This window comes from Delphinapterus leucas, chromosome 16 (assembly GCF_059928025.1).
Source record: "Delphinapterus leucas isolate spDelLeu-1000000601 "Yukka" chromosome 16, BTC_Dleu_Yukka2, whole genome shotgun sequence".
In the NCBI taxonomy this organism is placed as follows: domain Eukaryota; kingdom Metazoa; phylum Chordata; class Mammalia; order Artiodactyla; family Monodontidae; genus Delphinapterus; species Delphinapterus leucas.
In genome coordinates this window covers 50184634-50198896 of record NC_143144.1, presented here as the reverse complement: position 1 = coordinate 50198896, position 14263 = coordinate 50184634, and the positions used below count along the sequence as shown (strand labels likewise).

General features: G+C 39.7%; 1 protein-coding gene across 3 annotated transcripts in view; it reads right to left on the bottom strand.

Annotated features, from left to right (window-relative positions):
* Positions 1–13678, bottom strand: part of STAMBPL1 (STAM binding protein like 1) — a 46151-nt gene extending 32473 nt beyond the window's left edge. The window contains exon 1 of one of the 3 annotated variants that reach the window (XM_022569410.2): positions 13248–13678. The gene's annotated coding sequence lies outside the window, so the exon portion shown is untranslated. The remainder of the gene's footprint in view (positions 1–13247) is intronic. The other 2 variants (XM_022569408.2, XM_022569407.3) reach the window with 2 other exon arrangements.
* Between the last annotated feature and the right edge of the window lie 585 nt (positions 13679–14263).

The window sequence follows — 14263 nt, the reverse complement described above, 5'->3', positions numbered from 1 at the left end:
GGATTAACAGATATATGCTACTATATATAAAATAGCTAAACAACATGTATTTACTGTATAGCACAGGGAACTATAGTCAATGTCTTGTAATAACCTATAATGAAAAAGAATTGGAAAATATATATATATATGTATAACTGAATCAGTTTGCTGTACACCTGAAACTAACACAATATTGTAAATCAACTATACTTCAATAAAAAAATAAAATAAATTCTGGTATTCAAAGGGCATTTCATATGCTCATAAATATACTAATTTATGATTCTGTTGTACTTTTTAAATGAGATGATTCAATTAATATCTTCATAAAACAATTAAAAATTCATAAAACATTTGGAAAATGAATTTGAAGTGTTGGGGAGAAATTCAGTTAATTTGCCAAGATAGATTCATATGAGCTTAATTGTGTTATCTTGCTGTTGAAATACTAAAATTTCCTGGAAATTATGCATTCTAAAGATAAGCCACCCATAAGCCACTAAACTCTAATATCCACTTGAACATACTTCCCTTTTTATTGCAATTTGCCTTTAAGAAAATACTATCCAAGGTAACACTCTTGCACTGTTGGTGGGAATGTAAATTGATACAGCCACTGTGGAGAACAGTATGGAGGTTCCTTAAAAAACTAAAAATAGAACTACCATATGACCCAGCAATCCCACTACTGGGCATATACCCTGAGAAAACCATAATTCAAAAAGAGTCATGTACCACAGTGTTCATTGCAGCTCTATTTACAATAGCCAGGACATGGAAGCAACCTAAGTGTCCATCGACAGATGATAGATAAAGATGTGGTACATATATACAATGGAATATTACTCAGCCATAAAGAGAAATGAAATTGAGTTATTTGTAGTGAGGTGGATGGACCTACAGTCTGTCATACAGAGTGAAGTCAGAAAGAGAAAAACAAATACCGTATGCTAACACATATATATGGAATCTAAAAAAAAAAAAAAGGTTCTGAAGAACCTAGGGGTAGGACAGGAATAAAGATGCAGAGGTAGAGAATGGACTTTAGAACATGGGGAGGGGTAAGGGTAAGATGGGACGAAGTGAGAGAGTGGCATGGACATATATATACTACCAAATGTAAAATAGCTAGTGGGAAGCAGCCACATAGCACAGGGAGATCAGCTCGGTGCTTTGTGACCACCTAGAGGGGTGGGATAGGGAGGGTGGGAGGGAGACTCAAGAGGGAGGGGATGTGGGGATATATGTATACGTACAGCTGATTCACTCTGTTATAAAGCAGAAACTAACACACCACTGTAAAGCAATTATACTCCAATAAAGATGTTAAAAAAGAAAAGAAAATACTATCCACAAGTTATATAATTCAATGAAGCATAATGAGTCAGAAATACATTTTTTAAATAACATCATCTTCTTGCCTGCCAGATGCCTGAAGCCCAGAGATGAGGTCAGTCCTTGGGCATTATTAATCAATTTTATTTAATTTTCATAAATTTCCTAAGGGCAGTGCTTGAAAGGCATGAATTTAGTCCAGCACTACTTTCTTTCTTTCTTTTTTTTTTTTTTGCGGTACGCGGGCCTCTCACTGTTGTGGCCTCTCCCGTTGCGGAGCAACAGGCTCCGGACGCGCAGGCTCAGCGGCCATGGCTCACGGGCCCAGCCGCTCCACGGCACGTGGGATCTTCCCGGACCGGGGCACGAACCCATGTCCCCTGCATCGGCAGGCGAACTCTCAACCACTGCGCCACCAGGGAAGCCCCAGCACTACTTTCAAAAGCAAAAGCTGTCCCAGAATACCTCTCATACACTGCTTCTCCAGTGTTCCTCAACCAAAGGAAATATTCTAACTGTTCAACATATTTCAATAGACAGCTGCAGTCACATTTTTGGTTTTGAACTAGACAATCTCTTCAACGAGGTGGACAAAACCAAAACAGGCTGTGTCCCTTCATAACTTTCCCCGGCAGGTTACTTTTAAATGTTTAAAGAGCCCCCTCCCTATACTGCCAAAGTCGTTAGCAAGTGGCCATCCACTGTTTCTCTTTGTTCACCCCACTCACTTCCTTATTTTCCTTCACTGCAGCTTATACCCCTCTACTCTGATGTAAAGTTTCCTCTGAGTGTGGTTCCTGGGCCACCTGCACCATAATTACTCAGTGGAGGAGGAGGGTGGTTGTTAATAAGAAACAGATTTCTATACCCCATCAAGTCAGAATTTCTGCCAAGGTGCCCCACAGAGCTCTATTTTTATCAAGCAGCCTAGGAGATCTTTATGCACATTGAAACTTGAGACTCACTGCATCAGATAAAACTGCTCTAAGACAGTTACAAATAACCCCCTAAATACCTGCCTTGATCAGCTGAACAGTACCTACTTTAGAACAAACTCCTGCTTTGCTCTAAATGAAGTAGAGGCATTTCCTTTTTCCTCCCACTTCCCTCACCTTGCATCTAACCTATTAATTTTCTGGCTTTTAACATACTTTTATTCCATGGGACACATTTCTTTCAAGGCTTCATTTAAGGCTTAATCTGAGCACTGTGTCTTCACTCCATCCACTTTCACCAGGGTATCCGACTGTGATTTCTCACTCAATAGTTCCAAGGCTAATAACTACTGTATATCTTTCCCACAAGTATCAGCTCCAAGTAAATTCATTCATTCATTCATTTATTCAACATTATTTATGAAGCTCCTACTTCCTGCTAGGAACTAGTGAGCAAAGACACAGAGGATATTGATCTTATGAAATTTACATTCTGCTAGAGGCAGGAGGTTGAGCACAGAGGTACTAAGATACTAAACAACTAACGGCACAAATATATCATTAAAACTGCAGTAAGTGCTACAAATACAAAATACAACAGAGGTGGTTATGCATTTTTTGGCAAAAATATCTCAGAAGTGGTGGTGTGTCCTTCTCAGTACATCAGGAGACACTGATTTGCCCTGTTATCAGCGATGTTTACTTTGATCACCTAAGTTATGTCTGCCATGTTTCTCCCCTGTAAAGATACTATTTATCCTTTTGTAATTACAAAGTGTCTTATAGGGAACTACTTTGCCAATATGCAAGTATACTTTTGCCCATTCATTTCAGCATCCAAAGATTATTCTTTTCTGAAGTGATTATTACTGTGGTGTTTGAAAATGGTGAATTTTCTATTTCTATCCTTCTTTCTATATTTATTAGTTTAGTTGGAGTTTTCGTTGAAGGTTGTTTAATTTTTTGTACAAAATTTTAAAATTTTAGGCTGTCAAATGGATCTATTTTTTTCTTTTATGATATCTGGATTTTTCATCATTCTTTAAAAGGTCTTCAAACTGACTGATGATAAAAAATTTTTAAAAATATGTCTACCAATCTTTTCTCCTAGTAATTTTATGGTTAGTTATTTTTGAATAAATACCGTTGATCTGTGTGGAATTTATTTTTATGTAAGTAGTATGACAAGGATACAGATTCTTTTTATCATTAGGCAAAAAGACCCTGAATCTCTTCAATTTTGCTTAGCTTCTTATTTAATTCTCAACTCTGCTCAATAAGGTGATCTGCCCAAACTAGGAACTAAGTACATATTTATTAAATTGAAGTAGTCTCTGTTAATTATACCTCAATGAAGCTGAAAAATAAAAGTCTGGGAGTGATGGATAAACTTACATAGAGAAGAGATATCGGCAATTCAGAGAGGAGGCAAGTATGCAACTGTGTTTGAGATACCCCAGGACTGGACTGAGAGTGGTAAAAAGAATGTAGAAGGATAAATAGCTATTGGGAGCGATTCTGAGGGGAAAAAAAACATAGAACCTGGAAGTTAAGTGGACAGACAGGGATATAGGAGCGTAAGTAGGCAAAGATACTGCAAATGTTGGCATCTAAGGGAAGTGGAGATGGTGATGCTTCTGACTTCAACAGAGAAAACTTCTCCTGTATCTCAGTGAATGGCATCAACACCCAATTACACACAACCTGGCAAAACTTGGAAACAGTCACCGTGCATCTTCTCCCTCCCTCAACTCCACATCCATTCTACCACTTATAGTTGCTGAGTCACCCTCCAAGATATCTCTCAAATCTGCATTTTCTCACCATCTTTCCTTACAGTACCCAATTTGTGTCACCCTTTACTCTGTCTGCATCGCTCCAATAGCCTTCTAATTGGTCTACTTGTTTCCATCATGCTCCCCTTTGTTTAATTCTATATACAACAGGTATGCTATTCAGATATTGTCATTTCTTCACTTAAAACCCTTTAATAGCTTTCCATCACTGTCAATATCATGCATCTTTAATAGGTCCCACAAAGCTGGGTCTGATCCAGCTGCCAACCCACCAACCTTCTATTCACCCTCATTTCACACTTCTACTTCCTCTGTATCTTTACAGTGTAAGTTTAAGCTTCTCTTCCTCAGGCAGATATTTTTGACCACTTCCAAACTAAGTCACACTCTTGGTCATATACTCATGAAGAAATACCATACAAACCCAAACTGAGGGATTTTCTACAAAAAAAAACTGGCCGGTGTTCTTAAAAAGTGTCAAGATGAAGAAAGACAGAAAGACTGAAGGAATGTTTCAGATCAAAAGGGACTCAGGAGACATGACAAAAAATGCCATGTGTGATCCTGTATGGGATCCTGGACCAGAAGAAGGACACTGGTGAAATGTGAATAAGATCTGTACATGAGACAATATAGTATTGTAACAATGTTAGTATCCTGATTTTGATAACTACTGTGATTATATTAACTGTTAATATTTGGGGAAATGGATAAAAAGGATATACAGAAATTCTGTGTACTATTTTTGCAATTTTCTGGAATTCTGAAATTATTTTAAAATTAAATATTTTTAAAATGTTCAATTAGTACCTTAACAATCCCTTCAACAAGTAAAATGACAACAAAAGGAAAAAAGTTTGCATCATATGCAACATATATAATATTGATTATGTCTAAACTATAGGGCATATTTGCAGAACAGTAAGAAAGATACAAAGTTGAATAGAAATCGGCAAATGGAATGAACATGTCATGAGAGAAATATAAATGGCTAAGCAGCACGTGAAAAATATTAATTTTACTAGTAATTAAGAAACTATGGATTTGAAATGGTATTTCCACTTATTTGATTGATAAAATTTACATGATTGGTCATACTTAATATTGATGAAGACTGGAAGAGAAATTGGCAATTAAAAAAAATAATACGCATTCCTGTTGACCAAGCAATTCTAAGTTTCCCCCATAGACTGTCCTGCCCAAATAATACACTAATACACACACACACACACACTTGCTCCCACTGTAGCATGGCTTAAAAATATTACAATTTTGGAAATTAAAATACACAGCCATCAAAAGGAGGTTATTTGAAATAAAGAATCTCTACAGGAAATGAAGCCATTAGAAAAGACTTACATCTATACGTGCTGAACCAGGAAGTTGTCCGCGTTACAGCATTAAGTGAAAAAGAAAGCAAGTTGTAAAATAGCATATAACGTATGACTCCCACATATGTATTTAATGTATGTTGGCATTTGCAAGAAAGGTATCTGAACAACATGCACTGGATTTTTCTCAGCTGTTCTCTCAAGGATGAAATCATGAAGGATTTCATATTTAACTTATTCATTTTGGTACAATTTGTTACAAGTATGTATCACTTCATTATGACAAATTATACTGTTTTTAAAGCCTATAAATTCTCAGTAGGTAGCTCCAGATTTGAAGCCTAGCCCTGCCAGTTTCTAGATGTGTGGATTTTGATCAGTTACTCCCTGACTCTGTTTCCCTTGTCTAACGTGAGACCCTTGCCTCACAACGTTATGAAGGTAGTGGTAGTTGAAACAGTTATTCAAGGGCTTTCTAAACCCAGAGAGGCTCTCTGGCCTGATGACTGGGCAGCCTTGGTGTCACACCATAACATGCAGCTGCTGGAGAGCAGTTTATTGGCTATAGACCTTCAGGAAAACAGCACGGGAGAACCCTGCTGCATGAACCCTTCAGTCAGTCCTGCCAAATTCAAGGCCCCAAGTGCTCACCCTGCTCCCTTCTGCCTTTCCTTAATCCTCTCTTCTGGACCACGTACCATGTGTCCCTAGCACAAGAGTAAGGCTTGTTTGCATCAGGTTAGTCCCCTGCTCAAAAAAGCAACTGATAACCTAGTGTCTACCAGAAGAGGTCTAAACACCCTTGCTGGCCCTCAGTGCTGTGCATTATTAGACTTTGCTTTCCACTGCTTCCCAATATAGAAGTCTTGCCCTACTTTTCTATTTGATCAAACCCTCTCTGCCCTATCCCAACATCTGCCATTCAGAAGGAGGTGCAACATTCTTTCCTGCCAACTCTGTGGTTTTCTGATTTCTTCCACCTGAAAACAGGTATTAATAAGAAAATTAAACACAGTGTTGGGTGCCATTATAAAAACTCCAAGGCAGCCTTGATGGCTATGTTATTCCATAAAAATGTATATGAAAATCAGAGGAATAAATGCATAAAGCTTAAAAACAGAAGCACAAATTTGCATATAAAGTTAGATTTAGCTCCTAAATAGGTTTTTCTCTAAGTATGGTTTATGACCACCTGCATCAGAATCCTCTGAAAAGGCTGTTAAAAGAAGGCTCCCAGGCCCCGCCCAAACTTACTGAATAATAACCTACGGGGGTGGCACGGAAGTGATTCTGGTTTTTTGAGACTAGTTTGAGATGCACTGCCCTAGTTACCTTTCTAAGTCTTTCAATAATATTACACTTGACAAAAGACAAAGAACCTTGATGCCATAAGAATGTGATGGTCATTTACATTTCTTTCAAAAGCCACATTTGAATTTCTTGAACTTTTCAATACTTGGACAAAAAAAAGTTCCACACCCACCAATGATTGTAAGTGATTTGCATCTTTTTTTTTTTCTTAAAGTACTATATTGATTCAGTAAGCAGTTTCTCTGCCCCATTTTTACAAAAACAGTAACGTATGAAGGATTTATTCCAGGCTTCTCTTTTCTAATCTCATTCCATCTACCACTTCCAATTGTTCCTCTTGTTAAAGAAAATTTATCCTGTGGAACAGTTTATAAACCAACCTCTCAAGGACAAAACAGATTGGAAAAGGAACTGAAGTCAATCTATCAGAAGATTGAAGCATGAACCCACAGGCATAAAGGCCTCTCCATATTTCTTCTCAGTGGTTGAAATGCATACTTCCGGTGTTAAAAGACAGGGCTCCAGCAACAGGTTAAATAAAATTATAGGGTCCTTAGATGAGCTGAATTTAAACTTGATCACCATCACTGACTGCAGTTTTCTCTATGCCTTTAATGGAAAGGTGCACAGTTGATTACTGTCCTAGCCACTCAAGTTTGAAGTAACACTCCCAAAAAAGACCCACGGTGGAGTTTCCCCCTGAGTACCTGCAAAGGCAAAACAGGCAGGCAGCGTTAACTGGGGACTGGAAGGGTTAAAAATGAGTCATCACTGGCCTGTTTCCAATAATCCAGGGTCAAATCAAGTCAAGCAATCAAAATGAATAATTTGTGATGAGTCCCTGAACAGCTATCTCTTGTATGAGCCTGGGCTGAATCTTTGGTTCATTTACGGTGAAAACACTGAAACCTAAGTATAGCAAAAGTTTAAAAACAAAACAAAAGACCAAATTCACCAAAACTCAAACTTAATCAAGTTTAAACTCACAAAATTTTTAAATAGTTCCTTTAAAAGAAACTGGACTTTAGTTAAATAATTATGTAATTTGCACAAAAGGGTAAAATCAAACCATGCAGACTGTATTTTTAAAAATGAGATTTTCCTCAACTAAATAGTATCTGTGAACTTTACACAAGACCAAGAAAAGTTTTTGCCTCCTTAGAAAAACACAATACTAGTTACAGATTTCTGAAATTTATTTATGAGAATAAAGAATTATAAGGACTAATGTAATGTTAAAATATTGAAATCGGTGATGACATACTCCTTGCTAAAGAAGTTCTGGAGGAATGCAGAATTTTTGATTCTTTGTTGCTACAGCAGTCTTCCCACCTATAATTAAAATCTGGCCTCTCTTTTTTTTTTTTTTAATTGAGGTATAGTCGAAGTATAATATAATGTTAATGGCAGGTCCAATAATAAAAACGTCTGGCCTTTTATAATTACACGTAATTATGTCAAGTCAAAGAACAACTAAGATTTACTCTGCTTTTACTCTATAAAATATTCTGAATAAAAATGGTTATGAAATGTCATCATAACTTCACCATGGCTTCTGAATGGGAGACATATAAGACTCTGAGAGTGTGGACAAAGGTGGATGGCATAGAAGTTTTTCAGAATACTGATACCTTGCCAATAATATAATGTACACATACTCATTCGTAACATCTCTCTTCTCCAGTGATTCTTTACATCTAACGTAAATGTCTCCCTAATATGTGTTATACAGTATATATTATATTACGTATAATATGTAGTATAATGTATATATTTTATAATACATACCTTATATATAATGTATACATTATATTATGTATACATGACATACACTGTATAAAATGCATCTAATATATATTATATAGTTAAATAATATTACATCACACAATATATATAAAACATATAATGTATATATTATACATTATATTAGGGAGACATATCCTGCTGCCTCCAGCGAAGGATCACTAGGTACAAGGAAAGATATTACAAATGAATATAATATGTATTGCATATGTCAACTGTTAGGCAAAAACAAAAAATAACCTATTTTTAAAGCATATGTGAAAACACAAATTGGACCCCTTCTTAAAGTATTTAATGAAACACATTTACAAAATACCCAAACATCAAGGAAAAACAGCAAAAGTTTTGTACATTAATCTGGGTACTAATTCTATCTATATAGGAGATGACAAACTCTGCAGTGGAAATGACTGGAGCCCTGGATCTCATTAGGACAAGCCCCCACTTTTCTCTCCCCAGTCAATGTCCCCAGCATCTGGCATGTGATCAGGGATACACACAAGTTAGGAAAGCAAACACCGGAGTCGGATTGTCTGGGTTTGATGCCCAGCTCTATCACTCTATCCCAGCCTATGACCCTGAGTGATTTACCAACCTTTTTGTGCCTCAATTTTTTAATCTGCAAAATGGCACCTATTCCATAAGGTTGTTTTATGAATTAATAACAATAGTAACAACTAATACATGTAGCAGTTAACCTTGTGCCAGACACTTCTCAGAACTTTTCATTTATACCTATTTATTCGTTTAATCCTTCCCCAAATCTTATGAGACAGAAACTAATATCCCAATTGAAAGAAGAAACTGAAGCTCAGAGAAGTTAGTAACTTACCCAAGGACCCACAACTCGTAAATGGCAAAAAGAATTCACGTTCCCAACCACTCCATCATCCTTGAGATAACAAATGTAAAGCCTGAGTACAGTGCCTGGCATATAGCACATGTTTAATAACTAATATTTATTAATAAGTATTTGTCAAACGTTTGCAAGGTTCTGAGGTTACACCAGGGCTCGGCAGGAAAGAATGCTGTGATCAACTGGTGAGGCGTTCCGTGGCTGTGGAATACGTGTGTGACCACACTATGCCCCAGGTTTACGATTCCTCTTCCACATAAAACAAAGAATCCTGATGTCTGGCTGCCTGAAGTTTTCCCTTCTTCAGCTCAGTGTCTCTGGGATCTTATGTCAGGCTGTCATTATCTGACATCAGATTTCACCTCCACTCTCTCCTTCTGTTAACCCACTCACTCCCCATCCAACTGCCAAAGTGCTCTTCCGAAAAGATGCTTTCATTACGTACTCCTTTCAAGGAACCTACCTTGAATTGGCTACTTGATCTAAATCAAAATTCCACCCCCTTGCTTTCAAGGGACTTAATGAGACATGGAAGGAACATGCCTTTAACTCTAGTTCAAGGGCTCAGGTGCCTACTTGTCAAATGAATACTTGATAAGAATGGCCATGTTTCATTATGCAGAGAATAGCAGTAGTGTTTGTGTTACTTCACAACAGTAATAAGCAATTTTTAAATTTTCTTTATTTTGGACACAGCCCAACAGGAAAACCTTTTGAAATGTTTAAGGATCTCATTTGATTTTTATTCAGGATGAAACAAGCTTGATTGGAGGACAAAAAGGGAAGAATATCAGAGAAAAATCTGCATTATTATATGCACCATAATGTTAATATCCAGACAAATTTCAGTCAGCTTTCTAATCGTTCATCCTGAAATTAGATCATGAATCATAGGGTAAACCTCCAATGACTGGGGATGGAAAGTCAGATTTAAAAAAAAAAAAAAAAACGGAAGGCATAACACTCTTCATATTCAAGATCATACAAAGCACTCATTTATTTTGAAATGCTAGCTAGAGCTAATCAAAACATACGAATTACTGGTGCTTATATCAAGGGGCTGCTTTTAATAAATACAAGTTACTAAGTAGCCAGTGGTCTGAATTAATGTCTGTAAGCCAACCAACATCAATGGACAAACATAACATGGATTTAATTTAAAATTTAGAAAGAAAATCAAATATGAACTTTGAAGACTTAGCAATTTGCCAAAAGTTTAACTGGCTTTTCTACTCAACATGAGGAGATGAAGGATTGTACTAGAAGTTCATCTAATTTGCTTAGAAATGCAACTGATTTCTGACAAAGGGCATATCCAGATGTAGCTACATCTAGATCATTCCTGAGTTGAACATTACGATGTCAACTCAGGATTTCTGAATGTACACTCAACACATCCAACTGGACAATTCACATGTTCAGACAGCTGAAATAAGCAAGTCAGTAAGTACCAATACAGTGGTTTTATTCTTTGTTTGGTTTTGTTTTGTTTTAGCGGGATCGTTATTGTTCCTTCAGTTGAGGAACTTGGTCTTAGTTGACTATATCAATTGGCTCCAATTTAATGAAACGTTTGATGATTCATATAAAGTTATGGCTAAAAATAATCAATGCTAGAAGAGGTGATGTAGTAAGGTTGGGAAGATTCTAGAATTGGTATTCATTTAACAAATATTTAATGGGCAGCTGAGATCCATTAGCCCTCAGGGGTAGAGAACTGACTCTCATATTTTCAAGGATGACCATGAGTCATTTCCCGTAGTTTCAATTGAAGCTACTCCTAAATCTTTCACAGGGGGGAGAAAAAAATGCTAGGATTAGACAGAATCACAAACCCAGTGGTTTATAAGTGTGTCTAATTGGTAAATGTATCCTCCCTGAAGGCACCTGGCATTTTCTGGGCAGCATCTACTATTTCTTCTACCCCTCGGATCCTGAGCAAGAATTACCAGGTTTTGCTTCTCTATAAAAGGGCAACCTCGCTCTCTGGATTGTAGCTGTAAGTGGTCTTGGGAAGAGTCCTTGAAGGAGGAATGTGATCGGACTGTGTTAAGACCTTTGTGCCGAAAGTAAACAGAGGTAACTATTACTAACAATTCTTTATTTTTTATCAGTCCTTCTCAGAAGCTAATCCCCAAAACCATCTCCTCTCCAGGAAATAATCTCTCTGCTGAGGACACCCTTGGGACCACGATGCTCCCATTTCTCCCTCCAAGGCTTTCAATGGGAATGAGTCCTATAAAACAGAGCAAAAGTATGCAAGAAACTGGCCCTAAAGACCACAATATGGGTAAAGGACTTGGATTCTCTGCCTGCTGATTTAAATGGTGCTTATGTTACAAAAGACTGTAAGAAAACACGTTTCTTCTTAAAATTCCCAAGAACCAGCTAATACATAAATTACAGGTGAAGTAGTATATTCAAGAGCAGATTCCCAAGAGGCAAGCAATTTGCTGTATACATGCTTGAACAGAAAACAAGCAGCCTGTTCATTTTCCAGGGAGATTCTAATAACATTTCATGCCTTTGAATGAAGATGTAATGGAGCAAATGGTAAACAAGAGGTACCTACTTCCCAGTGCCTTCCCAAAGGCATTGACTCAGTATTAAAAAGAAACATAGATATTTACAGTGCAGCTATAAAATGTCTACAATAATAGAGTCACAGAGTACATTTTTTATACATACATATTTTAAAACAGAGTACCTTTTTGAAGTTCAATTTAGCATCCATCCCACAAACATAAGACTGCCAACTGAAACAAGGTCTGGAAAAGCATAGAAGATAGTGGCTTAAACTCTGTGTAAAACAACCATAGAAAACTACTCCCCAAAACTTGAAACAGAAAATCAAACATTCACGTGTAATTGAACGGCTGGAACAAATCTGCCATATTGACCTTGACAGGGCCTTGAATCATGAGATCATAAATCAGCATCCTGGTGATATCCATTATAAACTTAGAAATGCCTTAAAACCTAAGACTTCATTTTATTCTCAGTGATTAGAAGGATGTTTGGAAAGCACTGTGCTCTCTGGAGCTTACTTTGAAAGATTCAAAGATTCGAACACCGATTTCCAGAAGGCCACCCCCAAGCCACCCAGACACTTAAGATTTTCTTCAATCCTCTCGATCAGGTTCTGTATCCTGAATTACTTATTGTTTATTTATTTATTTTCAAATTTCAGTATTACAGCACCTTAGGCTCTTGGCTATCAGCGGTGTGGCTTGTTTCAGAGAGTTCTGGAAAATTATGTTTTAGTGACATTCCACTTCTTTGTGCGTTTCATTAAAGGCTCTCCGTTAAGGCTTATAAATTATTCAGGTGAGGGAAAATGCCTTATGAGTGGCTCATAAACGGCGTAACAGTGGCTCATAAACGGCGTTAACAGTAAGCATCATCTAGAAAGGCATGACACACGGTCCTGCAAGGACGCCTGTTTTTCCAACCGCTGCCCCTTCCCTCCCCACACCACGCACCCCCAAAGACAATGCGGGGGGTCTCTCTGAACGCCGACACCATCTCCGAGGCCGCGCCCCAAGCCTAAACCAGAAACACCCGCGTGGCGGTAGATCACTGCGGACGTCCCACCCTGCCCCCAGGAGCCTCGGCTTCCTGCTTTCCCCATCAAGGTGAAACTAACCCCTCGGAGCCCGCTGGGGGGCGGACAGAGGCAACGCAGGTTGAGGCAGCCGACAGCAGGACTGGCAGGAAGGAAGTGAGCGGCCGCAAAGCGCATTTTCCTCCCGCGGAGCAAGCGGGACAGGACGTCGCCAGCGGAAGAGGGGCCGGCGCGCGCCAGGCCACCGGGCACACGCGCCCGGCGTGCACATTCGCCTGTGCCGGTGCGCGCTCTCACACACGCACACACACACACACGCGCGCGCCTACTCACCAGCAGCCCCTGATGTCCGGAGCCCGCGTGGGATGGCGACTGCAGCGGCTGACCCCGCGCCTGCCGTGTGGCCTTGGCATCCGTCTGGCCGCTGCAGCCCGGGCCGCGGTGGCTTTTGCTAGAAGGCACTGCAGTAGGGTGATAGGGCACCCAGCGAGCCGGCGCCCGCTCCCTTCACGCTGCCGACCCTCCTCCGCTTCTCTGCGGACTGATGGAGCTTTGCTACCTTCACTCGTTTGGCTTCTGTGCGTTCCTCTCTTCCTCCTCCCCTTCGCTGCCGTAGCTCCCCAGCGCCCAGCGCAGAGAGCTCCCTCGAAAACCCACGCGCAGGCCTGGCGATCCCGAGCCTGCAGCAGCCGTCCCTGATGCCGCCGCCGCCGCAGGAAAATAAACTGTCACTGCGATGGTCCCGGCCTCCTCTGCCCCGGCCCCTGGGTGCCGCCTCCGCCTCTGCCTCCGCCCCTTCCTCGGCGGCGGCCTCCCGTGTTCCGCAGAAAACGCTCGCGGGTGGAAGCAGGTCCCCGCGGTTCGGCCTAGAGCGAATGTGAAACAATCGGGTGCGACTTTCTCTTCTGAAACCCTGCCCGTCCCCTTCTCAGCCCAGAACCACGTGAACTCTCATTTCGCTCCACCATCAGTTTCACTGAGGGGGACCAGAGTGGGTGCCTTTTAAGTGCACACGTGAGGTGATACAGCTGGATTTGACCGTGAACTCGCATCGCAGTCAGAGGAAGGATAGGGTTTTCGTGAAAATCCCACTTACACCGTATTAGGAATTCCACCTTGAGATTTATCCATAACCCCACCACCACCGTGAAACAGTTTAGTCCTCTTCCCCTCTCCCCGCTCTGTGTCCTGGGGTAATGCAGGCTATTATGATATCTTTGGGATATTATATTATTATCATGTGCAGTGTTTTTAGTATGGTCCTGGCACTGAGCCAGACACTCTACATGAAATCTTATTTCATCCCCTCCACAGCCCTTATAAAGGGTACTCTTACTTTTCCCATGACT